The sequence below is a fragment of the Macaca mulatta genome, chromosome 17 (genome assembly GCF_049350105.2).
Source record: "Macaca mulatta isolate MMU2019108-1 chromosome 17, T2T-MMU8v2.0, whole genome shotgun sequence".
NCBI lineage: Eukaryota > Metazoa > Chordata > Mammalia > Primates > Cercopithecidae > Macaca > Macaca mulatta.
Window position 1 is genome coordinate 12726288 of NC_133422.1, and position 18258 is coordinate 12744545.

Here is an 18258-nt window from a genome sequence, read left to right on the forward strand (position 1 = left end):
CTGGAAAATGAGTACATTTTTTGAGCCATGTAGAGGGGAGAAATGGAAAGTGGCTCTGCCCTCGGAGCGGACTAGCCCCTCCAGAACATCTCCCTCAGGCCCCACAGCCTCTCCAACAGGGTCTCATCTGGCTCCTTGTGGTCACCCTCATCCAACTCCTCCTCAGTCTTTTGGGAGCAATTTATCCACAGACAGGGGTTCCCCAGCGCTGGTGTGGGAGCTATGGTGTGGGCTGTGACAAGCTAGACTTTAAAATATAAGCAAATTGGCCCGGGGCTGTGGCTCACGCCTGTAATCCCAACACTTTGGGAGGCCGAGGTGGGCGGATCACCTGAGGTCAGGAGTTTGAGACTAGCCTCTCCAACACCACAAAACCCCATTTCTACTAAAAATACAAAAATAAACTACTTGGGAGGCTGAGGCAGGAGAATCTCTTGAACCCGGGAGGCAGAGGTTGCAGTGAGCCGAGATCATGCCACTGCACTCCAGCCTGGGCGACAAGAGCAAAATTCCATCTCAAAATTAAATAAATAAATAAATAAGCAATTTTTTTGCTAGAAAATTTTGCATTGGAACAGTACTTCCAAATTTGAGTTTTCAAATAAACAACAAAAGAACCCAAAACAAATAAAAAGCCAGTCACCTAAAGGCAACAGGGAACCCTTTTCATAACTTAATTCTGAAAACACCCAATAAATAAAATAATTTTATTTTATTGCATTTTTGTTTTGCTGAAGCACCACTTAAAATAAAATAAGCGAACACCTATTAGCTGTCCTTTAAAATGTTCTTCTCTGACTTGTCAGTATGTTTTAGAGAATGAAAAATGAGAGAAAGTTATATTACTTAGCCATTGAAAGTTCATTTAATATTTCTAGTTCTTGACAGTATAAGAAAAATGAGGAGAGCAAATCAGAGTAAATAAAAATCATCTACCCATTCAAATATTCAGCATGATCAACAATTCATTGTAAGGAAATGCTTTTTATTGTTGTTGTTTTATGAGACGGAGTCTTGCTCTGTCTCCCGGGCTGGAGTGCAGTGGCGTGATCTCAGCTCACTGCAAGCTCCGCCTCTCGGGTTCATGCCATTCTCCTGCCTCAACCTCCTGAGCAGCCGGGACTACAGGCGCCCGCCACCACGCCGGCTGATTTTTGTAGTTTTAGTAGAGACGGGGTTTCATCGTGTTAGCCAGGATGGTCTCCATCTCCTGACCTCGTGATCCGCCTGCCTCGGCCTCCCAAAGCGCTGGGATTACAGGCGTGAGTCACCGCGCCTGGCCAGGAAATGCTTTCTAAAGCTTTAACAGATGGCACTATTGAAGATCCTCATTCAGACAATAAGCTGTGGCCTACAATGGGAGGAAAGAGGGGTATCGGAATCATTGGTAGTCATTCAGTGTGTATTTTGTACCCGCTGTGCACAATAACATTTCTCAAATATGGTTGGTGGACCATCTTGCATTCGAATCACCTGGGAAATGTGTTACACATGCACATTCTAGGGCCCGATTCTAGACCAAATCCAAATACCTGGGCAAGTGATTCAGAAATCAGCAGCTACAACCCATCTCAAATCACCACAGGTGATTTTTAAATCCAGCTATGTTTGAGGACCACTGTCATTGACAAATGTGTTCTGTTACATGAGGGGAAAAGGGAAATCACTTCCATGTGTCTGCCCGGAAGGATTTATGATTGGCTTAGGAAGCTTACATGGAAATATGAAACTATAAGGAAACACATCACAGCCTAGAATTGCTGACTTCAAGAGACCACCGTGGTGATTTAGCTTAATCCTTTCATTTTAAAAGTGAGCAACGTACACCAAGAAGGCTGACTCAGGTTACACACTTAGGGTGAGTGCGGGGGTTTGAATCCAGCCTCTATTTCAGCATTTGGTCTCCTTTATGGTGACACATAAGCCACTACCCTTGCATTGCTTCAAATCCATCCAGGTGCAGTTCATAGTTCTTACAATGAGGACCAGTCCAGCTTTCTACTGAAGAAGCTTGACTTTTGTTTTTAAGAGATCACATTATCTTCTGTCTTTTTCAAGTTTGAAATAAAACCATGCAAGCATTCTGCAAAGCATGGACCTGGGAAAAGCTCATCATCTGTGGTGTTTGTTGACTAGAACATCAACTAGGAAAAAAGAAAAAAAAAAACAACTAAGGTCATCCAGTTTGGGCATGTGATCTGCTGAGCTTCACTGGTTCCTGGAATTCTAAAGTAGTCTCCTGTAATTAATTTTTAACTTATCTAGGTCTGTTTGTTAAAATAAAATTTTCTTCTTGAGGAGGAAAAGAAATGAAGAGATAGGAGATTATTTTATCCTGAAAGGTTGAGGGAGTTTAATGTCATTAGGAATGCAAAGTATTTTATGTAACTTAGAGCCAGAGAAGAACCAAGTTCACTAGCTCATGAGGGATTTGGGCGCTAAAGAATGAAACACTTCCAGAAGCTGAGGGTTGTGACACATCAGAAACTGCTGCCAAGAGAAGAGCATTACCATCTCCTCATCCAGGGCATTTTGGAAGATAAATGGGCTATCGACTGTCTTGCAATTCTCTTGGGTTTTCTTGTCCAGGACTATGGTTTCCACCATCCCCTATGTTAGAAAGTCCTTCAGATCCTAATCCTCAGTCTTTACCATGCTGATGATCCTACTCTTGCCTCCTGGTCTCTTGGCATAAGGAGTCCCCAGTGCCTGGGTGGCAGCTGTCAGAGGAAGTTCAGTGGGAGTCTTGCTGTGTGCAGCAGTAGAAGTATCCCCCTTTGAGAGTCAGAAACTGTGACCCTACAGAGCTCAAAAGTGCAGGGCCTGGAGGCAAACTACCACGTGATGTTTTTAAATTTCCAATTGCCTTGTAGATATCTTCACTTGGATATCCCCCATCATTTCAGCCTTAGCTGGTCCAAAATCCAAAATCAAGCCCATCTTTTCTCCCAATCCACTTTTCTCCTTTTAATTGGACCATCATGGTTAAAAGCATTGCTCATCCATGACACCACCAACACTGGAAGTTCCTGAATCATCTTCCACAATGTCCTCTCTGCTCACATCTTATTTGTTAACAATCCTTTTAAACTTATCAATATGAATATCTTTCAAACAGAATGCCCAGTGGATGTTAGTGTTAGTTAAAGTCTTCTGGAGTTAGTATCACAGGCGCCTGAATGCTGCCTTTACTCGTCTGGGCTAGGCTGAAGTGTGCAGAGTAGTGCAGGTTGGCTCAGCTTGCAGCTGGCCCACCTGGGGCTGGGGGTACCATTGCAGGTTGGGTTCCCCCTGGGAAGCAGATCCTGAAATGGAGATGTGTGTGCAGGAAAAGGATTCAGGAGCATTCTTAGGATGGATGTCTGTGGGGAAAGGCAAGGAAGCAGGATCGGGAAGAGGGAGAATTGGGGCAGCAATGAAGTCACAAGATCTCAGCCCACCTCACAGGGAGCACTAATGTTGGGATGGCCTTTCTGAGTTGTCCCCCAGGTGGATGTGTCATTGAACGCAGGCTTCCCTGGGTGTGATCTTGGGTGAGGCAGCTCTCTTTAGCCAAAGTCATTCTTGAAGATGGTGACAGCTAAGAGCTATTATCAGACAATCTTCCTAACAGCTGGGTGAATGAATCCTTCATCCTCAGGCAGGGGCCCTTGGTAGGCAGCACAGTCTCCACCACAGCTCACATTTTGCCCCTCTTGGAGCCTTTTCCTCCATCTGGGTCCTGGAAAGAAGTCCTTCAGCTCTCTAGTGCATCTCTTCTCCTGGGGAAAACTTAGAACAGGAATGTTGGTGGAGGGAGCCACAGTCGCCACTGCTGTAGTTTGACTTGAGGCTACAACTGCCTCATCATCTCCCTCCTCTATTTCTCATTCTGGATTCCCCCCTGCTTGTGCTTACTCAGTGGAGAGACCCAGACACTCATCCCTAAGCTATGCAAGCACTTGTTTGCATTCACTTCTAAGGCCATGGCTGTTGCACTTGTCCATGTACTGTACGATTGACCAGGACTGGGGAGACCCAGTAGATTCACCTGGGTACCAAACATATTTCTTCTTGCTCCTATTTGTAACAGCAACTCGACTTCCTCCTGATGATCAAGGTCTATTGTTTCTGTCAGAATGGAGATCTTCTTCTTGTCTGCTGGTCCCTTGGCATAAGGAGCCTGAGTGCCCAGTGGCAGCCATAGCTGAAAGTTCAGTGGGCTTCCTGCTGTGTCCATCAGCAGTTGTGTCCCCCTTTGACAGCCAGAAACTATTAACTATGGAGCTTAGAGGTACAGGGACCAGAGGCAAAACTTTTCTGCAAGATGATAAGTTGGGCCATTCCTGCTCCCACCTGTTGTTTCCTGGACCCACGTGCTATATGCTGCTCATTGGCTTAGCATGCAAACTGTGTGTTGCAGGGTGCACCCTGTCTGTGCAGGGCATCACATCCTCATTGGCTCCTCATTTGTGCTTTGGAAGATATTTCTGTCCATCTGTTAAGCCAGCAGCTTCAGGGCCGGAGGGATGTGAGATACCAGTGGGTCTCATGGTCATGGGGCTGCTATCTCACCTCCTGTGCTAGAAAGTAAGGCTCTTGATGCTATGTGGGTGCAGCGTTACATGGGATGTAAGAATGTGGATCAAACACTCTGGAGTCTTCAGGTAGTAGTGCCGGCTAGGGCGCTGCAAGCAAGAAAGGCAAATCCATATCAGAATGTCGTCAGTTCTACTGAAATGAATTGCCACCACTTCCAGCATAAAAGGGGCCCCATATGGCCATTTTGCTACCAAGCGCCTCATTGGTTTCCTTGAGGGAAGTTGCCGTTTTGGAGCCTGGTGTTGATTTGTGTTGATTTGGGTTTCCTTCAGCACGGGCAGTAGCCACATCCGTCTTGGTGAGAGGGAGGCCGTGCTGTTGAGGCCATGCCTGACCTCTATCCCTGCCCTTTGGCTACCTCATTCATGTGACTATTGGGTTAGCACAATAAATAAATACTTACAACTTTCCTCAGTTTAAATTTCAAATATGGTAAATATTTATAAATATAATTCACATGGTCAAAAACTCTTGAGTCCACATTTTTTTTTAAGAGTAAAAAGGGGTCCTGAGACTAAAATATTAGAGAAGCACTGTCCTAGGCCAGTCACTGTGCTTCTGGTTGGTCAGAACTACCGGGCGTTGTGTCCATCCCTCACCGTGGGCTGGGGATGGGGAAAGGGCAGGCCTCTTTGAAACTCTATAGCCTATGAACAGGGGACAAGTGGCTCACAAAAGAAAACCCAGGAGCTACTGTCAGCAAAGCGGGGATCCATACTACAACAAAAAGACAAAGAAACCAAAAAATCAAACAACAGGTGTCTACCACATTAAGGGGCTTAGTTTCATTGTTTCTTGAACCCCCAGGGCTTGGTATCATGTAGAATAAATACTATTTGTTTAATAACTGAATGAATGACTGACTGAATGAATGAATGAATGAATGAACACATAAACAAAGGCTGGGAGATGACTCAGATAACTGCTTGAGTTCCTTCTAACCCCATATTCTGAAGGGCGTGCATGCATGCGTGTGTGTGTGTGTGTGTGTGTGTGTGTGTGTGTGTGTCTGTGTGTGGACATTAAATAGGTAGGTAATCATGACTACAGGGTTGGCATTTTTGAAGCCCCCACGGCCAAAGGGTCAGACCAGAGCCCAACCAGGAACCTAGAACAACCTGGCCAGTGGAGGCGGCAGGAGTGGCCACAGTTCACAACCCCCTGCCCTAGGAGGACACTGGGAAACCAGGTGGAGCTCTGAAGAGGTGGCCCACAAGTTCAGAGGTAAGAGGCAATTGATTATGCTATTTAGAAATGACATGGCAAGTTCACGGACAGTGAGCTACCAGTATGCATGTTTGGAAGCAGTTGTCATTTGGAAGTGACCAGGTATGCCGTCTGTGTATCTGAATATGAGAGATACCCATTTAAGGATGAATTTAGAGAGACTCAGAAAAGAGTGCAACTAATAGAGCTATGCAGGTCTGGGTGGCTGCCAAACAGCTATGGGGGACTGGGGGAGTGACAGAAGTACTTTTAACAAATAATTATGGCTGGGTGCAGGGGCTCACGCCTGTAATCCCAGCACTTTGGGAGACTGAGGTGGGAGGATCACCTGAGGTCAGGAGTTTGAGACCAGCCTGGCCAATGTGCTGAAACCCCGTCTCTACTAAAAATACAAAAATTAGCCAGGCGTGGTGGTGCGCGCCTGTAGTCCCAGCTACTACTAGGGAGGCTGAAGCAGGAGAATTGCTTGAACTTGAGAGGCGGAGGTTGTAGTGAGCCAAGATTGCACCACTGTACTCCAGCCTCGGCGACAGAGCAAGACACCCTCTCAAAAAACAAACAAATCTAGCACTGTGGGTGCCCAGGACAGAGAGACTGCTGAAGAGAGTCAGAGCATTCTGCTGGGCCAGGAAGGCTGACATGGGATTGCTGCTCACATCCCAGACAGGGTGCCCCATGCTGCCTGGCTTGCTGGTGCTGCTGCTGAAACTCCCAGCAGGCCCAGCACAACCTGTGCTCATATCCTCCTTCTTTCTGTGAGAGAAGATCGCATGACTTTGGGGTTTCCAGGTATCTAAAGTTGAAGTGTGTGAAATTGAGTATCGCTAGCAGCCCAACAAGATGTGAAATTCTAGCAGGGATTTCCCTGCCCAATAGAGATGGACCAACTCCGCTCACGTGTAGGGATGGCCCATGTTATAGCTGAACCCAGGAGAGGGCAGGAGGCGAGGTGTCCTGGGCTGCTGTGTGATGGAATGTGATGTCTGCATTCTGCACGGCTTCCCAATCTGGGGAGGAGCGGAGCTGGATAACTGGCAGGTGCAGCGAGGTGAAGATGAGATTTCTCACCTTGATCTGTCCTCAGAGAACAAGCGTTTATCAGTTGAGATGATGAGGGCATACATACAGATACACGGGCTCACAAAGGGAAACTGTGCAGGAGACGAGCACCTCGGTGAGAGGGATAACTGCTTGGGAGACAAGGTCTTTAAACTAGAATTTAGATTAGAAATATTTCCTCTATATGCTGAAGTTATCTGCCCAGGGAAAGAACGTCTTTCTTTAGAGCGAGTGGACAGCTTTTTGCTTGGGGGGGGGAGGGTACATCTGCTTATTTTAAAAGGTAGTAAAAGTTCACAATCTATAGCACAGATGTTTAGGGATGAGGAAAGTGGATACCAGTGGAACAGAATTACATGAACACAAGGCTGATGGCAGGAGTGGCACAGCAACAGGACACGGAAGGAGACAGAGACTGAGCAAAAAAAATCAGATGTAGGCTGTCAGGCGTGCACTCGTTAGCTGTACCAGGATGGAACAGACATCAGGGTGTGGAGAGGGTAATGGGTTAAGTAAGCGAAACAGGGCTGTGTGGCATGTGAAGAAATAAATGAGCAGCAATTGATGACAGAGACAATAGTTGATATGGCCAATGGCCTCCTCTGGACGGATGAGTGTTTTGTGACCTCACATTTGATTCCTCCTCGTGAATGCGTGTGAGAGTGCTCTGTGAACAGCTTTTTACAGTCACTGGGAAGCAAAAGAGAGCTGCCAGGGCCCCTGGGGTGTTGCTGGTTGGGGCCTTACTCTATTTGTGGGCATTTTCAGCCCACAAGCACTCATTCTGCCATTAAAATCTAGTTAAGGGAGTGCAGACACAGGTAAGAAGATAACTGCAATATAAGGCAGGAAGTGGTAGATGCCAAATGAGAGGTCTAAGTGATGGATTCTGACGGATTCCGCGGTGGGAAGAGACCATTGTGGGCAATTCAGCTCAACACAGGAATCCAAAATTGGCTTCCAGATGCAGAGGGAAATTGCACAAAAAGATACCTCAGAAGACAGATCTGGTTGCATATTAAAACATGAATGAAGGGAGGAGAGACTAGAAATTGAGAGGTGCTTGCAAAATGCCTGACAGAAGGCGGAGAGGGCCTGTCTTCTAGCGGTAACTGTGGGGTTGCAAACTAGGAAACAGATGGAAGAGTCCACAGAACTTGGTGGCTGATGGCATATGGAGATCAGGAAAGAAGGAGGAATCAAAGATGACTGTAAGCCTAGGAGACAGAGAGGGAAATATGTTTCTTGGCAGGAATAGATGCTGGCTTTGAAAATAAAGCAATGAACTTGAGATGTGGCAAGTTCAAGATGACAGGAGGTATTCCATGAGGAACATCTGGCAGGCATTTGGTGGTGGGTTCTGGTGACATTTCAGAGCTGAGTGGTTGACTTGGGAGTCCTCAACACAGCAGCCATTGTCATTGGAAATTGAGAGCTGATGTGTTCCCTGTGGGAGGTGGTGTGTAGAGAGACATGGCTAGGAACATTCGAGGGGCATGCATAAAGCAAGTCTCAAATCAAGAAATAAAGACAAAGAAGGCACACAAAAAGAGCGAGGCAGAGAAATGGAATAGTATGTTACAAAAAACCAAGGCAGGAGAGTTTCAAGCAGGAATGGGTGGGCAATGTAGTGAATTGCTACAAATAGAGTCAAGAGAACCAGGACAAAATAGTTCTTAACTTTCCAGGTGCAGCATTTACTCTATTTTTCATTTATGTGTTATTTTTAGAGCAGTTGTGGGTTCACAGTAAAATTGAGAGGAAGGCATAGAGATATCTCATGTACCTGCACACCTGCCCCACACCTGCACAGCCTTCACATTATCAACATTCCCCCCACCATCATTCATCCCAACTGATGAACTTACATTGGCACATCATCACCCAAAGTTCATAGTTTACATTTGGATCCACTCTTGTACATTGTATGTTTTTTTGTTTCGTTTTGTTTTGTTTTTTGACAGGGTCTTTGTTGCCCAGGCTGGAGTGCAGTGGTGCGATCGCAGCTCACTGTAACCTCAAACTCCTGGGTTCAAGAGATCTTCCTCTCTCAGCCTCCTGAGAGTAGGTAGGACTGCAGGCATGCGCCACCATGCCTGGAAAATGTTTTAAAAATGTTTTGTAGAGATAGGGTCTTGCTGTGTTGCCCAGGCTGGCCTTGAACTCCTGGCATTAAGCAATCCTCCTGCTGAGGATTACAGGTGTGAGCCACTGTGCCCGGCCATTTTATGGTTTTTTGACAAATGCATAATGACATACATTCACCATTATAGTATCATACACCGTAATTTCCCTGCCTTCCAGATCCTCTGTGCTTTACCTATTTATCCACCACTCCCCGTTAATCCTTGGAAACCAATGTTTTTTTTTTTTTTTTTTTTTTTTTACTGTATTCATAGTTTTGCCTTTCCCGGAATGTCATATGGTTGGAATATGTAGCCTTTTCAGACTGGCTTCTTTCATTTAGTAATATGTATGAAATTTAAGGTTTCTCCATGTCTTTTCTTGGCTTGATAGTTCATTTCTTTTTAGTACTGAATAATATCCCATTGTCTGAATGGACCACAGCTTATGTATCCATTCACTGGCTGAAAGACATGCTGGTTGCCTTCCAAGAATATTATGAATAAAGCTGCTATAAATATCCATGTGCAGGTTAAAATTTTCTTATTGAGGTAAAATGCACATAACGTAAAATTTACCATTTTAACCATTTTTAAGTATACAGTTCAGTGGTATTAAATACATTCTTGTTGTGCAAAGATCACTGCCATCAGTCTCCAGAACGCTTTTCATTTTGTAAAACTGAAACTCTGTATCTATTAAACAATAATTCCCCATTCCCTACTCCTAGTCCCTGGAAACTACCATTCTTCCTCCCCCCCCCCTTCTTCTCCTCCTCCTCCTCCTCCTCCTCCTCCTCCTTCTCCTCCTTCTCCTTCTCCTTCTTCTCCTCTCTTTAGCATGACTTATTCCTTGACAAGAGACTCTGCTTTCAATCCTTTGGATGTATTTACCTACAAGTGAAATGGCTGGATCACATGGTATTCCATGTGCAGGTTTTTGTGTGGACACAAGTTTTGAACTCATTTGGAAAAATACCACTGAGCACAACTGCTCGATCATGTGTTGAGTATATTTTGCAGTAAGCAACTGCCCAACTGTGTTCTGAAGTGGCTGTACCATTTTGCAGTGCCACCAATGAACGAGAGTTGTTGTTGTCCCACGTCCTCACCGGCATTTGTTGTTGTCAGTGGTTTGGATTTTCACCATTTTAACAGTTGTGTAGTGTATCTTGTTGTTTTAATTTGCAATTCCCTAATGGCATAAGATGTTGAGCATCTTTTCAAATGATTATTTGCCATCTGTACAGCTTTGGTGAGATGTCTGTTCAGATCTTTTGCCCATTTTTAAGTTAGATTGTTTTGTTATTGTCAGAATTTTAAGAGTTCTTATATTTTGGATGATGGTTCTTTATCATATAAGCCTTTTGCAAATATTTTCTCTTAGTCTATCACTTGTCTTCTCATTCTTTTGACAGTGTCTTTCACAGGACAGAAGATCTTAATTTTAATGAAGTCCAGATCATTTGTTATTTCTTTCATAGAACATACCTTTGGTGTTGTATCTGAAGAGTTATTGCCATATTCGAAGCCATCTACATTTTCTCCTATGTTATCTTCAGACGTTTTATAGTTTTAAATTTTACATTTATGTCTGTGATCCATTTTGAGTTAATTATGGTGAAGAGTATAAGGTCTGTGTCTAGATTTCTTTTTGCATGTGGATGTCCAGTTATTCCAGTACTATTACTCGAAAAGACTATGTTTACTCCATTGTATGGCCTTTACTCCTTTGTGAAAGATTGGTTAACTCTCTTTGTGTAAGTATATTTCTGGGATCTCTATTCTTTTCAATGAATATATTTGTCTGTTCTTTTGCCAACACAACACTTTCTTGATTACCGTCATGATTACGTTACAGAAAGTACTAAAGTCAGGTAGTGTCAGTCCTCTGAATTTGTTCTACTGTTTTAATATTGTGTTGGCTATTCTGGGTCTTTTTCTTTTCCATATAAACTTTAGAATTAATTTGTCAATATCCACAAAATAACTTGCTGGGATATTGATTGGTATTACATTGAATCTATAGATCAATTTGGGAAAAAACTGACATCTTGACGATATGGTGCCTTCTTATCCATCCATATGGAATATTTCTCCATTTATTTAGTTGTTTGATTTCTTTCATTAGCATTTTGTAAGTTTTCTCATATAGATCTTGAACATATTTAGATTTATACCTAAGTATTTCAGTATATATTTTATTTTTGTGGGTGCTGATGTAAATGGTATTGCACTTTAAATATCAAATTCTACTATTTTATTGTATTTTAATTTCAATTTCCACTTTGTAGGAAAGCAATTGACTTGTATAATAACCTTGTATCCTGCAACCTTGCTGTAAGTGTTTATTATTTTGTATTATTTCAGATTTTCTACATAGGTAATCATGTCATCTGTGAACAAAGATAGTTTTATTTCTTCCTTTACAAGCAGTATACCTTTTATTTGCTTAGTATGGTGTTGAAAAGGAATGATGAGAAGAGACATTCTTGCCTTGCTTCTGATTTTAGCACTAGTTTGTCATAATTGAGTATGAGGTTGACTGCAGGTTTTTTTGTGAATGCCCTTAATCAGGTTGAGAGAGTTCCCCTGTATTCCTAGTTTTCTTAGAGTTTTAATCATGAGTGGATGTTGGATTTTTTCAAATGCTTTTTCTGCATCTATTGATATAAAGTATGAAATATATATGTATACGTACTTATTACTATAACAATATTTTACTGATATAACAACCATATGATTCGTCTTTTTTAGCTTGTTGATTTGGTGGATTACATTAATTTTCAAATGTTGAACCAGTCTTGCATACTTGGAATAAATCCCATTTGGTCATGATGTATAATTTTTTTAATGCATTGTTGGAATTCAATTTGCCAGTAATTTGTTGAGGATTTCTGCATGTATGTTCATGAGAGATAATAGTCTGTAGTTTTCTTTCCTTATAATGTCTTTGTCTGGTTTCGGTATTGGGTAATTCCGGCTTCACAGAATGAGTTAGGAAGTACTGCGTGTGCTTTTGTATTCTGAAAGACATTGCAGAGAACTGAAATACTTTTTTCCTTAAATGTTTGATAGAATTTATCAGTGAGCCTATCTGGGCCTGGAGCTGCCTATTTTAGAAGATTATTAATTACTGATTCAATTTCTTTAGTAGATATTGGTTTATCCAGATTGTCTATTTCTTCTTGTGTGAATTTTGATGAATTGTCTTTTAGGAATTGGTTCATTTCATCTAGGTTACCAAATTTGTGGGCATAGAGCTGTTCATAATATTCCTTTTCTATCCTTTTAATGTCCATGGAGTCTGTAATGATGCTCCTATTTCATTTCTGATGGTAGTAATTTGTATCCTCTTTCTCTTTTTTTTAAATTAGTCTGGCCAAAGCCTTATCCATTTTACAGATCTTTTCAAAGAATCAGCTTTTGGTTTTGTTTATTTTCTCTATTGATTTTCTGTTTTCAATTTCATTGATTTCTGCTTTAGTTTTATTATTATTTTTCCTTGTGCTTGCTTTAGATTTCATTTGCTCTTCTTTTTTTTTGTTTCTTGTGGTGGCAGCTTATATTATTGATGTCAGATATTTCTTCTTCTTTTTTTTTTTAATTTCTTCTTTTTTAATGTATGTGTTCAATGCTATAAATTTCTTACTGGGCACTACTTTTCCTCCATCTTATACATTTTGAAAAGTTGTATTTTTATTTGAATTTAGTTCAAATATTTTAGGCTGGGTATGGTGGCTCACGCCTGTAATCCAGCATTTGGGAGGCTGGGGTGGGCGGATCACTTGAAGCCAGGAGTTCAAGACCAGCCTGGCCAACATGGTGAAACCCCAAATCTACTAAAAACACAAAAAATTAGCCGGCTGTGGTGGCTTGCACCTGTAGTCCCAGCTATTTGGGAGGCTGAGGCATGAGAATCACTTGAACCCAGGAGGTGGAGATTGCAGTGAGCAGAGATCATACCACCGTGCTCCAGCCTGGGCAACAGAGTGAGACTATGTCCACAAACATATATATATATAAATAAATGAATAAACAAAATATTTTAAACCTAATCTTGAGATTTCTTCTTTAATTCATGTGTTTTTAAGAAGTGTGTTGTTTACTGTCCAAGTATTTGGAGATTTACTAGCTATCTTTTATTGATTTCTAGTTTGATTTTCACTGTGGTCTGAGAACACACATTATATCATTTCTAATTTTTAAATTTGTTAAAGTGTTCTTTATGGCCTAGAATGTGGTCATATAGATTTTCCTCGACATGAGAATCTGTTGTTTAGTGTAACCACTTTCACGCATTATCTTAGCTAGATCTTCTGGATAACTTGTTTCGGCTTCTACACCAGCACTTGCTGATCCACCTTCCACTTTTTTCCATGCTTTTAATTTTTTTTTCAGAAAAGGTTCTTGAAGAAAGTGAAAAGTGCTACTCCACTGAACACACACAAATAAGGAAGTACAACAGCCGTATTGCTGATATGGAGAAAGTTTGAGTGGTCTGCGTAGAGGATGAAACCAGCCACGACATTCCCCTAAGCCAAGACCTAATCTAGAGCAAGGTCCCAACTCTTCAGTTCTGTGAAGGTTGAGAGAAGGGGAGAAGCTGCAGAAGAAAAGTTGGAAGCTAGCAGAGGTTGGTTCATGAGGCTTTGGGAAGTAAACCATCTCCATAACATAAAAGTGCAAGGTTGGCTGGGTGTGGTGGCTTGTGCCTGTAATCCCAGCTTGTGCCTGTAATCCCAGGGTCTGAGGTGGGAGGATCACTTGAGCCAGCAGTTTGAGACCAGCTTAGGCAACATAATGAGACCCTATCTCTAAATTTTTTTTTTAGTTAGCCAGAAATGTTGGTGCACACCTGTAGTCCCAGTTACTCAGGAGGCTAAGGCAGGAGGATAGCTTTGAGCCTAGGAGCGATGGCGATGACCAGGTGGAAATCAGTAAGTTCTGGAAGAAGACTACAGATTCCCCACCCATTTGTCTGGGTGGTGTTCCCTGCCCTAAACCCTGGGCAGAAGACACAAAAGAAAGAAAGGAACAGTGGAAGGAAGATAAAGCAAAGGTCTTAAGAAATGCTGACAGCAAAAAATGGTGTCTTACCAAATGGCCTGTTCACAGTGAGCTAGGACTAATAAGAGAAGCATTTTTTTAAACCAACATTTTTTTCCTTATTGTAACAAAATCGGTTACATAGGAACATTGAGAGGTTATTTCTCTGTATAGGAAACTTTGGATAATATCTACCAGTGCTCAAAGTCAGGCATTACACTTTTAAAATTTGGGTATGTAAGTATTATTCTACAGGTTGCTGTCAAAGGACAAAATGATCACAAATTTAGAGATTTCAACTGGCTTCACTGCAATTCTACAATCAGGCAATACTTCATCCCATAAAATAGAATGAGTTCTGATGAGCTGAGCAGAGATTGACTTTATTGACAGAGGAGAGCTGAAGAAAGCAGAAGCAAAGAACAAAGAATAAAAGAATATATTAGTCCTTTCAAAGTGATTTTTCTTGGAAGGTAGGGAACAGAGACACAGAAGAATAGAAAAGTAACTGATTAGTTAACCTCAGGCTACTTCAGGCTACCTTTTTTGTATAAGGATTAAAGCAGAGAAACTTCATAATCATGCTGATTGAAGCTGTAAACTGGTCTGTTTGGGATATTCTCTCCGTCTCTCTCTTTCTCTGTCTTGCTCTCACATTCGCTTCCTCAGAAGGTCAGGAAGATCAGTTAGTTTGGGTTTGGTGACATGGAACTTTCGCCAGGGTGACTTCATTTTGATGGAGTCTAGTCTACTGGGGCCTAGTGCTGGAGTTTAGCCTGAAACAGTGGCCTCCTGCAATTTTTATTTAGCATTGCAAATATAGATAATGCAGACTGTTTGGTATATTCTGATGCATGGACAGTAATTTAAGCTTTAGGTTTACGAAATAATCATGATATTTTATGGAAATAGAGGAATGGTATCACATGTTGCAGTTTTTCCCAAATGGGAGTCAGAGTTCTCCAGGAAAGGGGTCGGAGACTGCCCTTCTGAGCAGGACAAAGCTTCGCGCCCAGCTCCCCGCAAGAGCCCTCCCAGCGCATTCTCAGTGTCTGAGCCTTCTTCCCATGGTCTCAGGCAGCTGCCACTTGCTCCTCCTGATAGCCGGTCCGTAGCCATCTTTCCAGGGAGCTTTGGGGGAGGGATAACAGTGGTGAGAAAGGCATGTCAGCATTGTATGCCAGCCGGCAGACGAGGCGGACTCTCTGTGGCTACCATGAGCCTCTCGAGGAGAAATTAAGTGGCCACAGCTGGGAGAAGGGTTTGGTCACATACTCCCACCTTGTTAACTACCACGAGGTTTGTTAACTGCCATAAGACTTTCTTCCTACTGTTAGGCAGAAACTCCTTTTTTTCTCTCTCTCTCTCTCTTTTTTGAGATGGAATCTGGCTCTGTCGCCCAGGCTGGAGTGCAGTGGGACGATCTCAGTTCGCTGCAACCTCTGCCTTCTGGGTTCAAGCGATTTCCTGCTTCAGCCTCCCGAGTAGTTGGAATTACAGGTGTGCCACCACACCTGGCTAATTTTTTGTATTTTTGGGGTTTCACCATGTTGGCCAGGCTGGTCTCGAACTGCTGGCCTCAAGTGATCTGCCGGCCTCAGCCTCCGAAAGTGTTGGGATTACAGGCGTGAGCCACTGGGCCTGGTCCCTACAGCTAGGCGGAAACCCCTTCTAGGAAAACATTGCCTAACTGACACCCCTACCTTAGGCGTCCTGCCAGCAGCACCGATTGGGCAGGAGAACGCTCTTACAAATATTCTTTCCTGTAAGCAGCTATAGACCCTAAGCTGGTTCCAGCCAGCTTACAGACTGCGTCAAGGGTCTTTGCGTACTGTAGTTCACCTTCTGACATAAATGAGCAGAATTCCTCCTCATTTTAATATTAAAAGCCTGCCCCCAAGTGAACATGAAATATATGATACATACATGTTAACTCACTGTGCATGCTTTACTTTCTCCATAAATATTCATAGGCATTTCCCAAACCTGATAAATATGCATGTAAGACAGACCCTGGAAGGCTGAAATGCCACTGTTTTCTTCTCTTTGGAGAAGTGTTTTTGATTTTCCTGGAAGCTACGTTTCCCTAATCTGCAGGCTGTGACTCAGAAAATACATTTTTTTCTTTTTTCCTTCCTCCATTGATCTCATGGTCATTTGTTAACAGGTAGATGTAGTGGCTGAGAGTGTGAGCTCCTGTTCTCCTAGTTAAAATGAACCATTCCCCTTTGTTCTTTTCTTGTGTTTTGTGATCTTGATTACACTATTTACGGTCTGTATTTCCCTATCTCCTTAGGTGGTGAGGTTTCGGAGTGCAAAGTTCTGTCTAATTGGTCTTTCCATCTCCTACAGGCTCAGCACATACCTATTATAGATTGGGTGCTCCACAAGCATTTGATGGAATTGAATCAAATGAAATAATGATGCTAAAAAGAAATGAGTGTTCAATGTGTGAGGCAGCACTGAATAATGGTTAAGAACTTAGGCTTTCCGGTAAGACCAGCGCAGTCTCCAGAATTTCCACACTGCATGGGTTTAGGAGGGGCTGTCTATGTGGGAGGTAGAACAAAGGCATTTGTCGTAAAGCTTCATTTGCATAGAAATCCTTTGTTTTGACTAAATCCAACAGCCTCCTGAAAGTAATTCTTAACACTATCTTTGCTACAGACGGCTAAGGATTAAAATAACCTCTCCAACTTAAGTTTCCACATATGCAAAATAGATAATAGTAAAGTAATAATACGGACCCCATTCAGGTGTTGTGAGGATCACTGGGATAGTGTGTGTTAAGTATTCTTTGGTCTACCACACTAAGTATTCAATAAAAAAACTATAGTTATTATTACTGTGATATTTTAAGTTGGTTGTATTCATAACATGTTAGAATGTTAGAAGGGAACTCAGAAACAGCAAAAACACAGGCTTTGGAGTCCATAGACCTAAGTGGGCATCCTGTCTCCACCCCTTCCTAGCAGGGTGACTCTGGGTACATTGCTCATCCAGTAACACCTTGGTATGTGAGAACCACCTGGACTTGCTAAAATCGTATTCCAGGGCCCCACCCTAGATATTCTGATTGAGCTGTTTTATGGTGAGGCCCAGAGAACTGCATTTTACGAGTTTTCCAGGTGATTTGGATTCATGAACTCTATGAACCATAGTTTGTGAAATGTTGACTTAATCTCTTGAAGTCTCAGAGTTTTATTTTTTCCCCCCATAAAATGGAGCAGCGATACCTGCTTCATGGTTTTGGATGGAAAATACCTGGCCCCAAATCTGGCTTATTGCAGGGAATCTGGCTTCCTGTGCTTAGAAGCTTTGGCTGTCTTCCTTCTAGATATGGTCTCTTCAACTATTTCATTCAACCATGTGCAGCCAGCGTCACAGAAGAGACCAAAGTCTGTGTTAGAAGTTGATAGAATTCAGGCAGCAAGTCAAAGACCAGCAAACATTAAAGAGTAAAAAGTGTTTGTGAAATAGATCAGATGTATTTTGCATAATATACCTCCATAATAGAATGGGTTCCCCCTGCCCCCTGCAAATCAGCCATGTATGGAAATAAAATAATTCCACTCTGATGAGCACATTTCCCTGCTTTCAAATGCCAGAAACCATGTGAACAGTGAACAAGGAAGGCCTGTACCGTCACCATCACCATACAACAGTTTCATAATGAACTCTACAAATTTGACTTCTTGCCTGCCTCTGATTCTTTAATGGAATATTAGGAGAAAATTAACAGAGTCTGATGACCTCAGAGGACTTTTGAGGGGAAGGCTAAGTCCATGCTGGACTGAGTCAGCTACGTAGAAAATGAAACTTCAGTTTGCCCACACCCTGCTGCTTTTAAGATTCTTATTTGCTACATGTGTGCTTGATCCACCCATCCCTCTTAGCTGATGTTTGCTGCTGCTGTTGCTACAGAATGGGAGCTTTGAAGACCTGCTTCCTATAATAAGCTAGATGAGCTCATTTGTTAATGTTTTTCCTTCCTGTTATACTTTTCAGTATGTTAGGCTGCTATTTAACATTGAATTGTCACAATCTGTGGCATTATATAATGATATAATTTCTTTGCTGTGTAATTGGTAAAGAACTTTGTGATGATTCTGATGGGAGGTAGATAAAAACTATCAAGAAACATAAGGCTGTGAGTATATAAATGCAAAAATAGCCAATTCCATCAACTCTTCCCAGATTGAGTCGGGCAAAAAACATT

General features: G+C 42.4%; 1 protein-coding gene across 3 annotated transcripts in view; it reads left to right on the forward strand.

The window, feature by feature from the left end:
• Nucleotides 1-18258, forward strand: part of LOC114673536 (uncharacterized) — a 159129-nt gene that overhangs the window by 132267 nt on the left and 8604 nt on the right. For 2 of the 3 annotated variants that reach the window (XR_003724285.2, XR_013407886.1), the window contains one exon: nucleotides 13392-13626. The gene's annotated coding sequence lies outside the window, so the exon portion shown is untranslated. Of the gene's footprint in view, nucleotides 1-13391; nucleotides 13627-16391; nucleotides 16533-18258 lie in introns of all 3 variants that reach the window. The other variant, XR_013407888.1, reaches the window with a different exon arrangement.